This window comes from Equus caballus, chromosome 29 (genome assembly GCF_041296265.1).
Source record: "Equus caballus isolate H_3958 breed thoroughbred chromosome 29, TB-T2T, whole genome shotgun sequence".
Lineage (NCBI taxonomy): Eukaryota > Metazoa > Chordata > Mammalia > Perissodactyla > Equidae > Equus > Equus caballus.
This window is the reverse complement of record NC_091712.1, coordinates 17897670-17916363: the sequence shown is the minus strand read 5'-3', so window position 1 is coordinate 17916363 and position 18694 is coordinate 17897670. Positions and strand designations below refer to the sequence as shown.

At 40.1% G+C, this 18694-nt stretch overlaps 2 protein-coding genes across 5 annotated transcripts in view; one reads left to right on the top strand and one right to left on the bottom strand.

The window, feature by feature from the left end:
• The window catches only part of LOC102149960 (uncharacterized 35.5 kDa protein in transposon Tn4556), a 60793-nt gene that overhangs the window by 15127 nt on the left and 26972 nt on the right, over positions 1 to 18694 (bottom strand). Inside the window, exons 4-5 of the mRNA XM_070254847.1 lie at positions 3825 to 4012; positions 2637 to 2706 (exon numbers count right to left, since the gene is read on the bottom strand). The gene's annotated coding sequence lies outside the window, so the exon portion shown is untranslated. The remainder of the gene's footprint in view (positions 1 to 2636; positions 2707 to 3824; positions 4013 to 18694) is intronic.
• LOC138921422 (uncharacterized) overlaps positions 1 to 18694 on the top strand; it is a 78109-nt gene that overhangs the window by 50653 nt on the left and 8762 nt on the right. Inside the window, exon 3 of one of the 4 annotated variants that reach the window (XR_011433981.1) lies at positions 8110 to 9435. The exons of 2 other annotated variants lie outside the window; for them this stretch is intronic. The gene's annotated coding sequence lies outside the window, so the exon portion shown is untranslated. Of the gene's footprint in view, positions 1 to 756; positions 1219 to 8109; positions 9436 to 18694 lie in introns of those variants that run through there. One more of the 4 variants, XR_011433982.1, reaches the window with a different exon arrangement.

Below are 18694 nucleotides of genomic sequence, written 5' to 3'. Positions count from 1 at the left end.
TCATACGTACGTCTCAGAGGGCAGTACCATGCCACTGATGCATCAGGAGTGCAGAGCAGCAGGGAACTAGGAGCCACGGTCTTGTACTGGCTCTCTGTCCCTCCTTGCCTCACCTCTGTCCCTCACAGTGCCCCTTGGGGTTGCATTCCCTAATAAGCTTAAGTCCTTTGTCTTGGCTTCTACTTTCTGGAGAAGCCAGGCTAAGACACACTTTTACAGGAAAAATATTACTCTCTAGTTCACTTGGGAGAATAAATCATCACAAACAGTTTAATTCTTTTATTAAACATAAAACACGACAGAGGACTAGCCCAGTCAAATATTAACACATATTATAAAACTGCAATGGTTAAATCAGTGTGCTGTTTATGCAAAAAGAAGTAGGCAGAAAATGCTATTAAACAGAGAGACTCAGAATTAGATGCCTCCTATGTGTCTGGCCCAATACTATGCACTCTACATGAATCCTCTCACTTAATCCTCACAACAGCCCTGCCTGGTAGGTACCATTTCTGTTAACATTTTCTAAGTTAAAACAGACAAACCGGAGGCCTAGAACCTTTTCCAAATTCACCCAACTAGTATGTTGCAGAGATAGGATTTGAACTTTTTAATGATAAAAAAAAATAGTGATATTTAGTGAAAAATAAATATACAAAATTATACATATAATCCATGGATGATAAAATGTTAAAATGCATAGATTAAAAAGATTAGAAGAAAATAAATCAAGAGTCCTATTATTTTTGTTTCCAGATTGGGACCAAGGAGAACTTTTCTGTTTTTTGTAACTTTTTGGACTGTGGCAGACGCAGTGCTGTATGTTCACTAACCACTTCACTCTCGTTCTGGGCACACAAGAAGACCACGTTCCAGGCCTCCCTCTCGGGCCGGTCATGTGACCCGTCCTGGCCATTGGAATATGGGCAGCAGCGTGCGTGCCACTTGTAAGCCTGGCCCTGGCTGGCTGCAGGGGATCTAGCAGATGATTCCAAGATCCCAAAGGACTCCATGGTCTCAGAAAACAGTGGAGCTGTGAGAGGAAAGAGGCTAGAACCCTAGCTGCTGCTAGAGGAGCAACCCAACCAGCAGGATTGTGACGTAAATGAGAAATAAATCTTTTACTGTTTGTTTGTCAGTTAAGCTACAGAGATTTGGGGTTGTTTGAATAATAGTCATTTTAATGATCTTAACAAATACATGTACTTGCCATTTTTTAAAAAAAATAAAACAATTCAAACAAAACAAAGCAATGTTAATTTTTTGGCTCAAGAATTCCAAATTTAGTCAGTGATTTTTTTTTTCTTAGCTCTCTTGAAATTCTATGAACCCCACTCAAGGCACTAATACCTACAGCAGCAGTTGCAATAACAATCATAACTCACTCACTTTAGGTGTAGAGCTTCCGGCATTTTGGTAATCGTACACAGTCATGTAACCACAATCCAGGTCTACAACATGTTCATCACCCTCCAGTTTCCTGTGCCCTTTTGCGGGGATCGCCACCCCAGGACCCGACCTCAGCAACCACCAGCCTGCCACGCCGTGTTCTGCCTCTCCCAGAGTTTCACACGGATGGAATCACGCAGCGCCTAACCTTTTGTGTTGACTTCTTTTGCTTTACCTAATTTTTTGAGATTCATCCACGTTGTTGCATATATTAATATTTTGACCCCCTTAATTGCTGAGTCCCCCTTCTTGTCAGTAATGGTGTTCCCTAAGTTCTAGTTGGGTGCCCACTGCCCAGTTAGAGACTACATTCCTCAGGTGTGGCTGCAAAACTCAATTCACTCCAATGAGGAGTGGGCATTGCCAGGTCACCTCCTTAACGGCAAGTTGCTTGCCCTGAATTTCTCCTTCCTGTTGGCTGGAAAATTTGAAGACTGGAGCAATCTCGGAAGACACATGTTTAGGGTGGCAGAACTCAACCCCCTGGAAACACTCACCTGTGGACTGTAAAGGGGAAATAGATATATTTCCAGCTTGTTTAAGCCACTGTATTTTGGCTCTCTTTGTTACATCAGCTAAGTAATTAGCCTCACAAAGGTACTCCCATGAAGCAGGCGCTATACTTGACTCCTTTTTGTAACCTCACCATGACTTAGCTCAGTGGTTTATATTGAATAAACTTTCAATAGCTATTTATTGGGATGAATATTGAATAAATTACTGAATGCATTCCTTATAAGTTAGCCCTGAAAGAAATATTTTAAAACTTAAAATCCCACATAACTTTTAGTTTTTAAATGACATCAAATGAGATTATGTCCTGCCAGGTTTGGCCTCAACACATACCTAAAATTAAAGTTGGTAATGCGAAACGTGCACAAAATGAAATGACTCTTAAACACGGTACATATGTAATAAAGCTTTATTTTTTTCAGTTTTTAAAATATCATAAAATTGTAAAATAATACCAAGATAAATTACAGATATATTATGGAGGATAAATTATGGATTAATCATTTAAACTGATTTTACATCCAAATTTATACATTTTTCTTTCCAAGAAAAGTTATCAACTTCCAAATCAGCTAAAACACTGCCATGACAATTAACCGGAAATATGTGTTTCACAAAAGGTAAACAATATGAATTGATTGAAACAAAGAGCTTGATCGCCCACTGAAACAAACCTGATTCCTTGCTGACAAAATCTGGTCAAAACGATTTGTACATCCATCCGGCATTCCTTGGAAAAATTAGCTGTGTGAAAAAACATAATTACTTTAAAAATGTTATTTAACTCATCTATAGTCACTGTAATTAACTTAAAGACCTAGGTCAACTTTTTTACAGCAGAAGAATCAACAGAATTTCATGTTCTTTCACAAATATGATTTTTAAAAGGTGGTGTCACTGCTCATGACGAAATTACTTCTACTTTGATGTCATTCCTTCTGATATTAAAGCTTCAGTGAAAAGCCTGTTTTTTAAACGCAAAACCAAAGAAATACAAAGTCTACCTGTCAATACGCACACACTGCTTCAGGGCTTACACTGCTGTGAAGTGTCCATGTCTTGTTTATGCCAGAGGAGCAGAGCAAGCGCCAGTCCGTCTGTTAGGAAATCCTACAAAGACCTCGCTCCACTCAGCTCTGGGGCGCAGTTATTTCTTAAGGTCAAACTAATCCTTAGCAACTATAATTGTGTGTTCTTACCACCAATTTACTTATTAAAGTTAAGTACTTCTTAGAGTTAATTCTAACTCTAAAAAATAATTTATCTGAGCAAATCAATCTCCTTCCCCAATGGATGCTGTTTTAAATGTAATGATTGATTAGCATCCTTTGAGTTTAATAAACTATAAATGACATGCCTGCATTGCACTCACATTGATATCTCAAACTGCCTACCATCTTTCATTTAGGATAATGAAAAGTCACTTAAGGGCATTTACATGGTTGGCATGTAAATTTAAAGTAGCTATCCATCACGAAAATACATGAAATTATTAAAATGGCATTTCATTGTACTTAAAATAGTTCTTCTAATGTGAATTTTAAGTAGAAAGTGAGTTAAATACATTCTCCAAATAATTTCTCCTTAAAAGCCTTAACAAACTGTTATTTGCAGAAGAATTTCAACAAATAATGATTATTTGCCCTGCAATTAAAACTAGAATGGCTGTTTGACATTTAGAATTCAAAATGGAAAGTTCTTTTTCTCCCCTGACTACCTTTGGGATTGCATTTTTCTTAATATTATATTTTCCTGTGAAGGACTCAGCTAGTTTTCTGACTTTAGGTCACAGAGCCTTGGGAAACAATTGTTTAATTTAATAAATTACAGTAAAAAGGGTTTGCTTGAGGATCTCCACTTGCCTTTGATTCCACTTGCCCCTCAGGTGGGGAGGAGGAAGAGGAGTATCGGTTGGAAGGGTGGGAATAATGAAGATATGCCAACAAGGTCAAGGTGAAAACATCCATCTTCTGTGTCGTCTAAGGCAATGGTCCTTTTGAGCTGGCTGAGAGGGACAAATTGTCCCAGGGGTAGTACACACCACCTGGAACTGACAAAAGGGATTAAGAATGATGATGGGTGGCTGTTGACTCTCACACTGTCATCTGTGTATCTTTGTAGAACCAGATGCTTTCTTTGATTGACCAGATTAATTCCAGGCTCAAAGAGCAAAAGAACCAAAGAAGAGAGCCATAGGACATGAGAAGTGAAAGGAACTGCGGATGTTACTGTCCTAATGTGCAGAAGCCCAGACATTTCACACGGCTTGCCTAGATCTCACAGAGAGCAAGTGGCTGAGCTGGAAATCCAAGTGCCATGACCCCCAGTCCATATCCTTGTATGCTACACAATGTTCATAATGTGGTCCCAATCCTCAGGCTCTGTCTTCCTTCTGCATTCACGCCAAGAGCAGCAGGGCCAGTGGAGAGATGAGAACTAGACATAATCACTGCATGCTTTGCTCCCTGGCTCAGGCCTTCTGACAATGGTTGTTCTGGACTTTCACACACTCACCTCTCCTTCCCCAAATCTCCTACTTCCTTTCTTCTTTACTGTCCCACTTCTAGGCACCCAAGTATCCTTGGTTGGGTGCAGAAATCTTGGGGTCCATGAAAAGATTATGTGTAAAGATTACTGCCACTAAGTGGCTTTAGAAATATTCACCTATGCATGTTATAATGACTTTGAGAATAAAATAAATCAATCTGCAGGCATTTCAGCCAAAAATTTCCTCCAGTTAGGAGGGTCAGTTCTCAACCACTGCTATGACAGGTCTTTATGAATATGGCACTCCAGGAGCCCATTCCGCCCCGCCCCCCCAATTCCCACTGCAGTAGGGTTGCCTTGTTGAGACTTGCACTGGGCTTTCCACCAACAGGTGTGCCCACCTTTATCAGTGTGTAAATCATACGAAATAAACATCTTTTCTTATTAATAAATATACATGGTAATCAGTCATATTAAAAATGAGATTGCCTGAAAAAACGAGATTGTTTAATACCAGTGTTCCAATGACCACTCTACTTGGGTTATCTATAGTACTCCTCTCCCCATACTGGACTTTTAGAAGTAATTTTGTTTATAGAATCCTTCCTCTATGTGAGCATTATTTAAAATATTTTTCATATAAAACTCATACTTTGCAATAACTTCATGGCATAGGTTTGATATTCTCCCACTTTACAGATGAGGAAACTGAATCGCAGAGCTTAGGTCCAATCATTTGCGTACTGCCACACACCTAGTAACTAACAGAGACAGGATCTGAACAGGGGGAGCCTGGCTCTATGCCTGTTTCCTCCTAACCATGATATACCACCTCTCCAAAGGTCAGCTAGTCTGCAACAGTGCTGTGTGTGTGCATAGTGCACACGCATTATGATATAGTAAAAAGAGCATAAATTTTAAAGTCAACACAAGACTAGCTCAGCTCCTCTTCTATAAGCTATGTAGCGTTGGACAAGTTCTAAATTACTTAGCTTCGTCACCTATAAAGTGAGAACAGAAATGACTACCTCACTAAGTTGAGGAATTCAGTGACAAATGTATGGAAGGGTCCAGATGTGCACGACTCCTAGAAGGCACCCAATCTAAGTTAGCACTTTCTCTTCCCTCTGGTTCTGACCCAACTATTTAATGTGGCTGACCCGGTCAGCCCATGCTTGGTAACCTTGAGATGAGAGGACTTAGAACACAGTGGGGAAATGATGTACTTCCTTTCAGCCTGATTCGTTAGCTTCCAGACTCTTAGGTGTTTCATTAGTGTCAAAAACGTGAAAGCAGCCTGAGGAACTGGCTTCTCAAGGAGAAAAGTATGAGGTAGGTAAGGAAACAGATTGACTAGTATTTAAAATTTTGTTGTATATTTTTGTTTCCTGTATTTTCATAGTCTCAATATCTTAAATTGTTTGTCCTGGGCATTTTCTTTTCTAGGACATATGCTCAAAATCACAAGAATAACACAGCCCATCCCCTCCTTCAGTGTTTGTACTTTTTTCCATTTGTTAAAAATCTTAAGAGGTTTTGAATGGTGAGAAAGGCAATGATCTTTTTCAGCTCAAGCTAATTTACATTATCTCTAGTTCAAAGGCTGTTTAATGCAACGGACCTGTCCAAAAGTATGTCCAAGTTTATAAAAAAAAACCACTTCCAGTTCCAAAATTAGAGGTGAAACCTACTGTAGCCAGCTCTGCTGAGCATTCCACACTCCTCGGCACAGGATGGAGCTGGGGGGCAGGGCGACGTGCGAGGATCTGGAAGGTATTCAGCACTCATAGCTTTTGGCCACAATAGGAGGATATGTCAGGAGAGCTTCAAGGGACTGAACTCTAAGGGACTGACCGGGAAAATGTATTTACTGCCTGTACAATCACAATTGGAAACTTTTCTTCTTGGAAAGTGTCACAAAGAATGCGGATGGCCAATCAGTTCACTTCTTCTGGAGAGGACACCATGTCTTCCTTGTTTTTACACATGCTGCATGCATCAGCGAGCAATGCTCTCAATGCACCACCAACTGGAAATCATCACAGCCTTAGGTGAGACAAACCCTAGCCTTTCCACGACGTCACAGAATAGCATATGTGGAACATGCATTGCTCCAGTCCCTCCTCCACACAGCGAGTGTTTAACGTATTTGGGGCAGAGTGTTGTCTCTGGGGTCCTTGAACGTCTTCAAGGAAGTCCACAGTCTCTAGTGTTTGGTGATTCAACACTGACCTTGCGCACCATTGTTTTAGAATGGGAGAGCAAGTTGTACCCAGGGGTAGAAAAAAGGATACGGAAGGAAAGACAGGAAGACCTTCAGTGGGAGGGCAGCAGCAGAGAAAGAGCACAGACTTCAGAGCCAGACAAGGCGGTTCCAGTTCTGCCACTTGCTAGCTCAGTCACCTGTACAAGTACTTTTCCTCTCTGAGCCTCGCTTCCTCACCTGTAAAATGGGGACAGTACTAGTCCTACACAAATTGGATCACAAATAATGATAAAAACAGGTAACTATCATTTATCGGGCACTTTTTTACATACAGTGTTTGGTCCAAGCACTCCATGTGTTCTTCCTCACTTAATACTCACAGCAGGACTAAGGGGTGGACTCTCCTGTGATCCGGGTCTCACAGTGAGGAAGCTGATGCACAGCAGCTGTGATGGCAGCCTTTACTACTTAGAGCCACCATGCCGACACTCTTGGGATTTAAAAGCATTAACATCTAACAATAAAAGGAAGTAAAACCAGTAAGAATTGCTTTACTTTAAAAAAATATTGTAAAAGCAAGATTTCTATAGGAAAACCCTGAGTAGGAGTAAGATAAATCATTCTTTAGATTTACACTTGATCTCGGCCCCTTTGCCTTTTCCTCCAAAATGATAGGTGGCCATGAAAACCATTTGCCATAAATGAGGCTTATGGTCTAAACAGCTCTATAAAGATGGGATTAGAAAGTGAAATTGTGGGGCCGGCCCCGTGGCCCAGTGATTAAGTTCGCACGCTCTGCTTCAGCGGCCCAGGGTTTCACCGGTTCAGATCCTGGGAGCGGACATGGCACCACTCAACAGGCCACGCTGAGGCGGCATCCCACATGCCACAGCTAGAACCCACAATTAAAACTATGCAACTATGTACTGGGGGTATTTGGGGAGAAAAAGCAGAAAAAAAAAAATTGGCAACAGTTAGCTCAGGTGCCAATCTTTAAAAAAAAAAAAAAAAGAAAAAAGTGAAGTTGTTTACAAGTCCTAGAGAGAACAGAGAAAATACATGGGGGAAAGTAAAAACAAATAATTCCCCTAAAATGCCCAAAAATGAAAAGATAAAAATTTCCACATTGAAAGGGGCTAGCGCAATGAACTAGACCCACACCAAGTCACATGATAAGTGAAATTCATAACATCAGAAAGAAGTGAAGATTCTAAAATCTTCCCCAAAAGGACAAACAAGCAAAGAAAATTTGCTTGCAACTGTCAGGTGTCAAATAGCATCAGATTTCCCCACAACCGCACAGAAAACCAGACAACGGTGGAGAATTGTCTTCAAAAGTTTGAGGCAAAATTATTTCCAACATAAAACATTACACCCAAATTATCAATTATTTTTGATATTTTATGATATTCACAGGCTCAAAAATTTTACCTCCTATGTGTACTCTTTCTCAGGAAACTACTGGAGAATCTGCTCCTCAAAAAAGCGGAAGTAAAAGAAGAAAAAGGAAGACTTGAGATACAGGAAATAGAGGATTTAGGAGACTAAGGAAATTCCCAGGAGTTAACGAAAGGATGTTCCAGAAGGACAGCTGTGCGGCAGCCCTGGACAGCAAGCCCACATTTGAACAAGAAGATTGAAAGCCATGGGAGAGAAATCTCCAGAGAGCGGAAAATGGCACTGATTGATTTGCTGTGTTTAGCTTTCGGGAAAAGTTATTTTTCAGTTGTTTGACAGATATGTTACAATATTGGAAAAAAATATATAGCGATAGATACACAGGAACTAAGCAAATAAAAATATAAACAAGGCAATTATTAGTTCTAGGAAGAATAAAAACTTGTATGAAAAAGGAAACAAAGTGTACTACCTGGACGAGCAGTAGAAAAGATTTATGTCATCCTACTAACGTAAACAATGACTGCTGATAGAGCCAAAAATGGAAATTTCACTCTACTGGGAAGACGGGAGAGACCGAGTGGAGAGGGAGGGGTAAGACAACTACAGCCGCACCTACCATCGTATCAAGTTGACACTGTCTAGAATTCATAAACCAAGGAACTGTAGCCTAAGTATATTGATTACAATGTGGAAAAGCACATAAAAGAAGTGAACTCCGCTGCCTCTGGTTGTCGGTTTGGGAGGTAAAGAGAAACAGTAAGGGGAGTGTTGTTTTTCAACAAGACTTACAGGGTTGTTTGTTGTTGCTGAGAAGTAACTGACATATAACATTATATTAGTTCCAGATGTATTGGCTTTAAGGTTTTTTAATCTCAAAATATGTAAATATGTTCATGTACTACCTTGCAAATGAAAAAATAAAAATAACAAACACATTTAAAAAGGGCTCATCTCGAGAAGGCAACTTCATCAGAGATGTCACTAACTTTAAGCAGCTGCTTTGAGAACCATGTTGAGTGATTCCAATCTGAGGGTTAAAGATCACAATTTTGCTCTTTAAAAAAAAATCCTGAATTTAGGAAGCTAATTCTAATGCCCCAAAACTGAGAGAGAAGAAGCAAAAGAATTAAGGATGAGAGAGATTCAATAAGAGGAAGAGAAGTGAGGAGGGGAAAGTGAAAGAGCAAATAAGTTAGAAAAAAGAAGTTGAAAAGGAAGTAAGCCTTGAAAGCTGAGGAGCTGTGGGAAGGCTCACGTGTTCAGTAGAAACTGGGAAAGCAGACAGACTTCCAGGGACCTGCGCTGGTCATGCACACGTACAAACAGGAAGCACTTGGAAGGGAAGATTTAACGCAGGCAAATAAAGCATTTTTTAAAAACTTACTGGTAATTGATTTGAAACTAGTTGCTAAAAATATTTTTTTTCCTTTGAGCCTTAGAAAGGAGATCCATGAAACTATTTACCTAAAAGAGAGAATAGAACTGATACATTTTTTTTTTTTTTTTTTTAAAGATTTTATTTTTTCCTTTTTCTCCCCAAAGCCCCCCCGGTACATAGTTGTGTATTCTTCGTTGTGGGTTCTTCTAGTTGTGGCATGTGGGACGCTGCCTCAGCGTGGTCTGATGAGCAGTGCCATGTCCGCGCCCAGGATTCGAACCAACGAAACACTGGGCTGCCTGCAGCGGAGTGCGCGAACTTAACCACTCGGCCACGGGGCCAGCCCCTAGAACTGATACATTTTTGAGAGAGAAAAAGAACATTTCCAAAGAGGCCGAAGGCTCTTCGCAGAGTGTGAGCAGGACTCCCAGGCGGGAGCACGGTATTCCTGGGGGCAAAGGAAGATCCGGGAAAACGGCTACTTAGAAATATAGGGTTCTTTTTTGTTTTTTCCTTAATAGGAAGCAAGTTTTGACTCTGAATTAATACTCCTTTCCTTCTTCTATACTTTAATAACTATCTGTGCTACATAAATTTCCAAATGTTCTGAGTTTCTGGGTAAAATTATATTTAAGGTCTCATTTCCAATCATCCAACACAGTCTGAAATTTGAAAGCTTGTGCAACACTATGGAAACTACTGGTCACAGGCAGATCATTCTAAAGCAGAAGTTGCCATTTTGGTGCCACCATTATTTATGGCACCAGAAATTCGAAGCCCTTTAAACCATGTGAAAAGAAGAAAAATGCATTAGCTTTTCTATGAGGCAAGTGTAGACACTGATTATTCCACCATTTATATAGTGATTTATTTTCTAATCATTTCTAATTGTATTTATAAGAATTCTAGGAACATAAGTAGCCCTGGTCTGGAGTACTCTTTCTTGCCCTGAAGTTCTGGGCCTGTGCCACAGTTCCTGTCCTGTGAAAGGAAGAGCAGGACTAGACTCTTTCCTAGAGTTCTCTTTGCTCCTGGCTCCCTACACCCAGCTTTTGCCTCACCATTGTTCTTTGCCTGCTGGCCAGCTGGCTCAGAGAGGTTGTTTCGGCCAACACCCTGGTAGGGGCTAATTATTGCAAAATGTACCACATAAACTAATTGATTTTAGTTTAATGATTGAAAATAAACATGAATATAGAAAACATATAAAAATGTATTTCCTTTAGATACACACCCATACAGAGACACACTCTGTGGAATACGTTTCTACTTTAGAAAATCTCTGGTTACAAATTGAGAAGTTTGGATTAAATTTTGTAAACTTGGTTAGCAAGTAATCTACACAGTTGAGTTATGACTGAAACCCAGGCCACATTCGTGCTGGGAATTGGTTCTCATTAAAATAGCCAATGGTCCTCCTATGTCATAGCGGATGTTCAGGCAAGTCAGTCAGTTTTATTTTTCCACCGTGGGAAGATCTCTCTAATAAAGTGATAGAAAAAGTACATTCATTCCACAAACATTTGAGCGCCATGTGCTAGGTGGGTGCTGAGGATTCAGTAGTAGGCCAGAAGACATGGGAAGCCCTACCCTCATGAAACCCCCCTTGGGGAGGAAGAAGCAAGAGAAGGAAGGTCAAGGCAAAGATTTCTTTTTACAGAAAAATACTTCTTAGTCCATTCTGTAAGATGTTTTTCATAAAATATGAGAAGTTTATATAGATATTTGCTGTGTAAAATATTTCTGGATTTGGAAAACTTCAGGTTGGAGATTAGTTGGAGATTAATTTATGTGGTTAAAATTTCACTAAAGTATAATGAAATTAAGTTATTTAACAACTCAACGATACCATAGATTTGACTATGGAGCAAACACACGGAGTGCTTAGATTTCACTTCCTACACATGCAGAGCCTACACACAGTGTTATCTTATACCCTGCTCCTTATCATAACATGGTTCTACTTAAATGCAGCAAGATCTCCACTTCTGGAACATGTGTTGATATAATTTCAGTGCTAACGTCTGAGGTTAATCAACTACCACCACCTTAGGAAATGTCACATCCATTACATGAGCTTTCTCCACTCACTCCCACATAGCAGCAGCAGCAATAAGAACAAAAAGGACAATAAACCCACAGTCGTGACAATTATTCAGATTTTAAAAAGTGAGTAGAGGGGTGGGAAGAAATGGGCAAAGAATCACCCAATTAATTCAGTTGGCTTACATACAGAATTACTCCTCTATTTCCCCTTGCTAGGCAAATGACAACATGAAGGAGAAGAAAATGAAAGGGTGGACAGCCAAGGAGTCATAGTCAGCATGGGAGAGTTCCTGGCACGGTCACTTTGGGAATCGATGTTCCTTCTCAGTTCCTCATCAGCTGAGGATTAAGACAGCTAGTGGAACATGGTTAGGCTAGTTTTTGTTTTGCTTTTAACCAAAGTGGAGAATAGAGGGAATTACTCATGGCACAGCACTAAAATAAAAGACCAGTGAGGCAGCAGTTCTCCACCTTGAGTGTGCATCAGAATTTCCAGCAGGGCCCATTAAAACACAGACTGCTGGGCCCCCAGCATCTCTGATACAGTAGGTCTGGAATGGGACCTGAGAACATGCATTGCTAACATGTGCTAAGTGACACCGATACTAACAGTCCAGGGATCACATTTTGACAACCTTTTGGGTGAGATATACAGAAAAGATACAGAAAAGGGCAGGGGAATATGGTAGGCAGAATTCTAAAATGGCCTGTGTTATCTTCGTTCGTGCCCCTCCCCTGAATACAGGTGGAATCTGTAAATGATGGGATATCACTACCACGACTAAGTTACTAATAAGTCGACTTTGAGTAACCAAAAGAGAGATTGTCCTGGTGGGTCTTACCTAATCAGGTGAGCCTTTAAAGAAAAGTGAAGAGTCAGAAAAATATGCTCCAGCTGGCCTAGAAGAAAGCAACATCCATATTGTGAACTGCCTTTGAGGGCCATGTGTCACCTATATTTAATTGGACAAATATTTATTAACTGACTAGTATTTGTAAGACTCTAGTGGGCCCTACTATAGATTTAAAAGAAAAGTCACAGCTCTATTCCTCAAAGGGCTGATTGTCTAATAAGAGTAATAATACAAGAACACAAACAATTTTTCTTCAAGGAAGATCATAATAAAAGTCCTGAGAGAGACATAAGCAAAGTGTTATAACAGTTTAAAGGAAGAACAGGTCACATCTGGCTGGGAATAGAAAAAATATTTAATAGAGAAAGAGGCATGGGAGAGAGTACTAAAAAATATGTAAGGTTACCACAGACAGAAAGAGTGGAAACAGAAGAGCACAGGGGCTGGGAAAAATGGGAGGGTACATTCCAGGGAGACAGACCCAATAAGCAGCGGCTGAGAGGTATGCAACACACAGGGCGTATCTGCAGAACTGCAAGCAGTCTGTGCAGCCAGAGTGTACATCCCCACAGGGCAGCGGGGAGGACGAGGCCAGAAGAGTAAGCTGTAAAGGCTTCTAAATGTTCAGGAAGGATCAGTAACTGGGAGAAGCAGTGGGAAGCGGTGATGGGGGCTGTCTGCAGAAGCCAGTGGGCTAGAACTGACTGGCTGGATGTTAAGTTGATGACTTACCAGCCTCAAATTCCTCCTTTTCTGCTAACAAGTCCAGAGCCTTATATTACCCTGAGTTTAAACATAAAGACATGTTTGGGGATATTAAGAATAGGAACGATATGAGGCACAGGATTCTATTACACTTAGAAAGATAACCTTCATAGCAAATGGGAAACCTCTCATGTAGTTCTCTAGCTGTTTGCATGTACTAAAAACAGCTCATCCTAACCTTCATTACTCATTCTTAACTCTAGCTTGGTGTCTATATCCCAGTAGCTTATCCTTCAGAGCCAATATGGTCTTCATTTAGAGGCATTTTATCTCCTTGGCTTTTCCTTTCTAAGGACAGAAAATTCTCACTCTGCTGTTCTGATACTGGTCATTAGAAATGCGGCTGTCTCTGTGAGTCAGCAGAATTCCATGTCTTTCTGATAATGTCAGATGTTTCTCTGTCCCTAATCCTAGGAGGTATCGCATGGAAGAAAAGAAATAACACAGTTTCTGTATGTTGTAGCACCTCCTTTCTGCAACATACAGAGCTTTTCTTATGTTATTTGTAATTTCAAAAACATATTTTGAAAGGCCTTGTTTAGATTACTAACATTAAAAAGATAATATTTCCTTTAAGTCAGAATTACTTCCAGACTCCTTCCAAATTACATATAACTTATTGGACGTAAAGTGCTTAATATTTAAGTAATAGTGTTACTTGACCTCACTCAACAACACATAGAAAACTTGGATCCTTCAAAACATGGTTTAATGTGAAAAAATCAACCTCCATTTTAGGATATGAGGGAGTACTTTAGAGCACACCAGTGCTCTCACTGAGAAAAAAACAGAGAATGAGATGCACAAAACATCTATTTAATGCATCAAGGACCTAGTGAGGCAACCAGGAAGAAGTGAGGCCAAGTTTCTGAAGATTCTGGAGAAGAGACAACCATGGGAAGAAGAGCTGAGAATCTGAAGCTGCTTTTTCTCTAGAAAAATTGGCCAATGCTGCATCCTAGAATCTGGGAACGTGTGGACAGAGGGCTACTGGGGAGAAACTCCAGCAGAGTTTTGGGTCGTCTTGCAGCATTAGAGATAACAAAATTAGAGATCTGCAGGCTGGTACTCGACTGAGAGGGACTGCTGAGAGTTTGGCTTAGCTACTCCATGGCAGTGCTGCCTCAGCACACCTTTTGTTTGGCCACGTGGCCCACAGGGACCTTAAACTGACACTAGCCCCCCAAGCAAGCACATACCCTAGATAATGGCCCCTGGAGTCACAAGCAACTGTGAGTTCCTGATACGACTTCCCCAACAGCCCTGTGATCAGCAGTCTCCCCTTTCCCCTAGGGCCTTCTTCCTTGTGCACCTTTTAGAGCTTATCAAAACCCTGCTCTTTTTGGTTTGAACTGACCGATCTGGCCTTAGCCTGGGAACCCCAAAGCACTCTGCCCACAGACACTAATAAACGCACGTACCCAGGTCCTGCCTCTCTCTCTGCTTGCACCTTTACTTGACCTCTCCTCTCCGTGTGGCTCCTCGAGGTATGCCATGTACTTCCTCCAGGTCCTGTGAGTAATAAACTTCTCTATTCCAATTTCTCTTACGGTCCTTTGTTGAACTGTGGCTCACCATCCAGCACCCCGTGCTTCTCTTAGCAAACGTTAATTTAACGAAGTCATAACGGGAAGACACAGCACTAGAGCTGGCACATGTAGGTTCTCCCCAGGATCGCTCTTGAATTCTGAATGAGAAGGGAAACTAAGAACCCAAGACAAAAAGACCAGAAAAAGAAGATCTGAGTTTTTGAGTGAGGAAAGAAAAAAAATAATAAAGTGGAGGACTAGACAGAAGGAGAGGCTCCAGTGAACACAGCAGGCCCCCATCTGAAAGCCCAGGAGAGCTATGCACTGGAGAGGTAATTGAAGCCTTACCCCCTGTGAACAAAGCTTAGTCCTTGACTGGATTTAGGGTGATCAGTCTTCTCTCTACCCGCCCAGCAGAGAAAAAGGTGAATCCTCTCTGAAGAAAGATTACATGATCTGGAGCCTCTGTAATTTTTTAATACATAACGTCTAGAATTAATCAAAAATTACTTAGCAGCCAAGAAAACAATTATAAAACCAAAACTCAAGAGATAAAAAAAACTTCTATATGATTTGGTGATTGGACTTCGCAGAAAAGAACTTCGAAATAATTATGATTAACATGCTCAATGAAACAGAAGAAAAGGACAAATATACTAAAATATTGAAAAAGCAATAACTGAAATGAAAAACTCAACATATGGATTTAACAACAGATTATATACAAGAGACTAAAGGAAGAGTTAGCTCAAAGCAGGTCAATGTGAAACATCAATACTAAAGAACAGAGTGAAAAATGAGGGGGAGATATGAATATGAAATACATGTGACGCACAGTGAAAAGGTCCAAAAAACATGTAATTGGAGTCCCAGGAGGAGCAGGAAGAGAGACTAAAACTGAAGCAATATTCAAAGAGATAAAGATGACTATTCCAAAAGATGAAAGACATCAAAATACAAATCAATAAGCTCTGTAAACCCCAAAAAGGAAAAATACAAAAAAGGATAAATATAAATATTCCTAGCACACCAGAATAAAACTGCTAAAAAAAAAGAAAGAAAGGAAGAAAGGAAAGAAAAGAAAAAACCCTTCAAAGCAGCCAGAGAAAATTTTTACCTTAAGAGGATCGAAGATTGCTTGATAACTTCTGAAGAGAAATAACGGAAACGACAAAACAATAGTATGGCTTAACTAAGAGTGCCGCAAGATCCTAACTGCCAAACTAGAACTGCACTCCCTCAAAGTCCTTCAGAAGTGGTGGTGATATAAAGGCTGTTTAGAAAACGAAAAACTGACATTGAGATAATTTGTTTCCAGTAGACCAAGAGAAGGAAAATAATCACAGATGAAAACACCAAATATCAGTAAGTCATGAAGAGTTTGAGAAAGGGTCAACATTTTAAGTAAATATAATTAAACGCTGACTGTGCAAAATGATGATAGTGATGATTACGATGATGATGATAATGTCTTACAGAGTTTAAACTATATGAAGAACTAAAATGCATATAAGAACAAGTAAAAACGCAGGAGAAGGAGAAATAGAATTAAAAAGTTACTAGCATTACCTGGGAAGTTTTAAAAGTAATAATTCATATTAGCTTGGAATAAATCAAGGATATAAACTGCAATCTCTAGGATAGTCACTAAAGAAGAGCTAAAGAATGACTAACAAGTTAACATACAGAAACAAAATAATAAAACACTGACTAATACAACAGTAGGCAAGAAAGGGAGAGAAAGAACATCATAAATAAGGTAAGTCAAATAGAAAAAAATAGGAAGAGGATAGATTTAAACCCAACAACGTCAGTAGTTACAATAAATGTAAATGGACTAAGTATTCTAAGTAAAAGCCTAAGATTGTCAGAGCAGGTAAAAACAAAGACAATTCAACTCTATTCCAATTATGAGAGATACATTTTATATATAAGGACACAGGTTAAACGTGGATGCAAAACTCCTAAACCACATAATAGCAAGTCAAATTCAGCTATATGTAAAAATTATAATACATTCTAAGTGGAGTTTATTACAGGAATGCAAGGGTAGTACTTAAAAATCAGTTCATGTAATTTACCTCACTACAGAGGAAAAAGGAGAACAAAATGATATTGTAATTTCAATAGATTCAGAAAAAGCATCTGATAATGTTGAACAGGAAGATCCAGCTACAAATCCCCAGTAAAGATTCCCACTGAGTGGAGGACAGGAAAGATCCTAACAGTGCCAATCACCAGAGGTAGGAGCCCACAGACTCTGGCCCACTGCACCATCTACAGGTTGGGAGTCACTGAGGACTTGACACATCAGGTGCTGCTTGGAATAATGCTTTACTCACAGAAAGGAGACTATACTCAGCAAGATCAGTGTCTGTAGTTTGTGCTGACCTCCCATGGCCAGTATGTCCATCCTAATAGCCAACACAGGGCTATCAACTGCACGCACCCCTCTTTGCGTAGGTGAAGACCTCGTTTCCTTCCCAGGGAGGGGTCGGAGATATTGGTGGGGTTATCCAGGTGCCATATGACACACAAGGAAGTTCACTGTGTACCCAGAACAGTGGAAAGGTTTCTTTAATAAAAAAGAAGAATCTAGGTCCAAGCGACAGCTTGGAATCCAGCTTCCAGATAGGGGAATGTTCCAGGCCTAGAGCGCTGATTGGGCAATCCAGGAGGGGCAGCAGGTCCAGTGACGGCTGCTTCCCCAACAGACAAAATTCAATACTCACTCATGATATAAACTCTTGGCAACAAGGAATAAAAGGGAATTTCACTAAATTGATGAATGAGTATTTACCAAAAAACCCCAAAATTTACAGCAACTGTAATGGCGAACTATTGAAAGCTCTCTCCCTGATACTGAAAATGAGACAAGGATGTCCAATACTATCATTTCTATTCAACACTGTATTGGAGATTCTAGTTAGTTCAATAAGGCAAGAAAAATTAAAGATATTTGTAATACTATACCTGACTAATAAATAGAATATAACAAGAACTGGGAATCACAATTAAAAGACAACTGATATAAACTTAAACAATAATTTTTAGAGGAATATACATAAAGGAAAAGAAGTAGCAGGCTTCAGGCAGCGCTTGATCCAGTGGCTCAAGAATGTTACCAAGCATTCAGTTTCTTTCAGTCTCTCCACTCTACCTTCTACAGTGTCAACTTCATCCAAAGGCTGGCTCTCATTGTGCTCAAAAGATGGTTGTCAACAGCTTCAGTGGCTACCTGCTTTCTCAGCTAGGGACAGAGAAATAGAGGGAGATTGAGATTGAAATTGTTCAGGTATTCCAAGCAAGAGACCTGAGATTTATCCTGATTAGGCTGATTTGGGAAACATGTTCACTTCTTAACAAGGCCCAGAGTGTAGATTGCATTGATTAATTTAGCTTGATCATGTACTCCATGCCTTGAATTTGGGGGAGAATTCAATATCTCAGATCCACGTGGATCCCCAAAGAGAGATAAGAATTGTTGAGAAGTACGTAATGCAGAGGTGCTCAAACTTCCTCTCTTCACCTGCCCTTAGGGCTTCAAGAATTTCACGGTGGCTCCAGGTCAAAAGAAATATTCAACAGGTCCTTTTTACTCCTTTAATTAAGCAGTCAGGTCCAAACAACTTAATGTACTATCCAACAAATGTTACAGTGTCTCTCTCGAAAATTTAAAATATCTCACATGCCCTCTGTGAGATCTCTCTGGTGCCCCAGGGCACATCAGTACAGTGTGGGAACTCTGGTAATAATGGTTGCTGGGGAGGCAACCACACATAGCCACTGAGTTCCTAACTTAACTATCATGAAAAAGCACAATTATTTTGGAACAAAGGATAGAAACTTTCAAAAAGGAGAAACTAAGGAGGCATAGTTGCAGACACTATTTACCAACATCACATTTTGAATATCCATTGCCTTTAACAAGACCACAGAATATTGAGGAGGGACCGAGCTTAGGGAAGGGGCAGAAAAGAAATGACAAAACTTCAACCCTTCCTACTCCCCACTGAGCTAAGAGCTTTGAAAGATGATACTTCCTGTGCTTGCATTTGAAACTCCA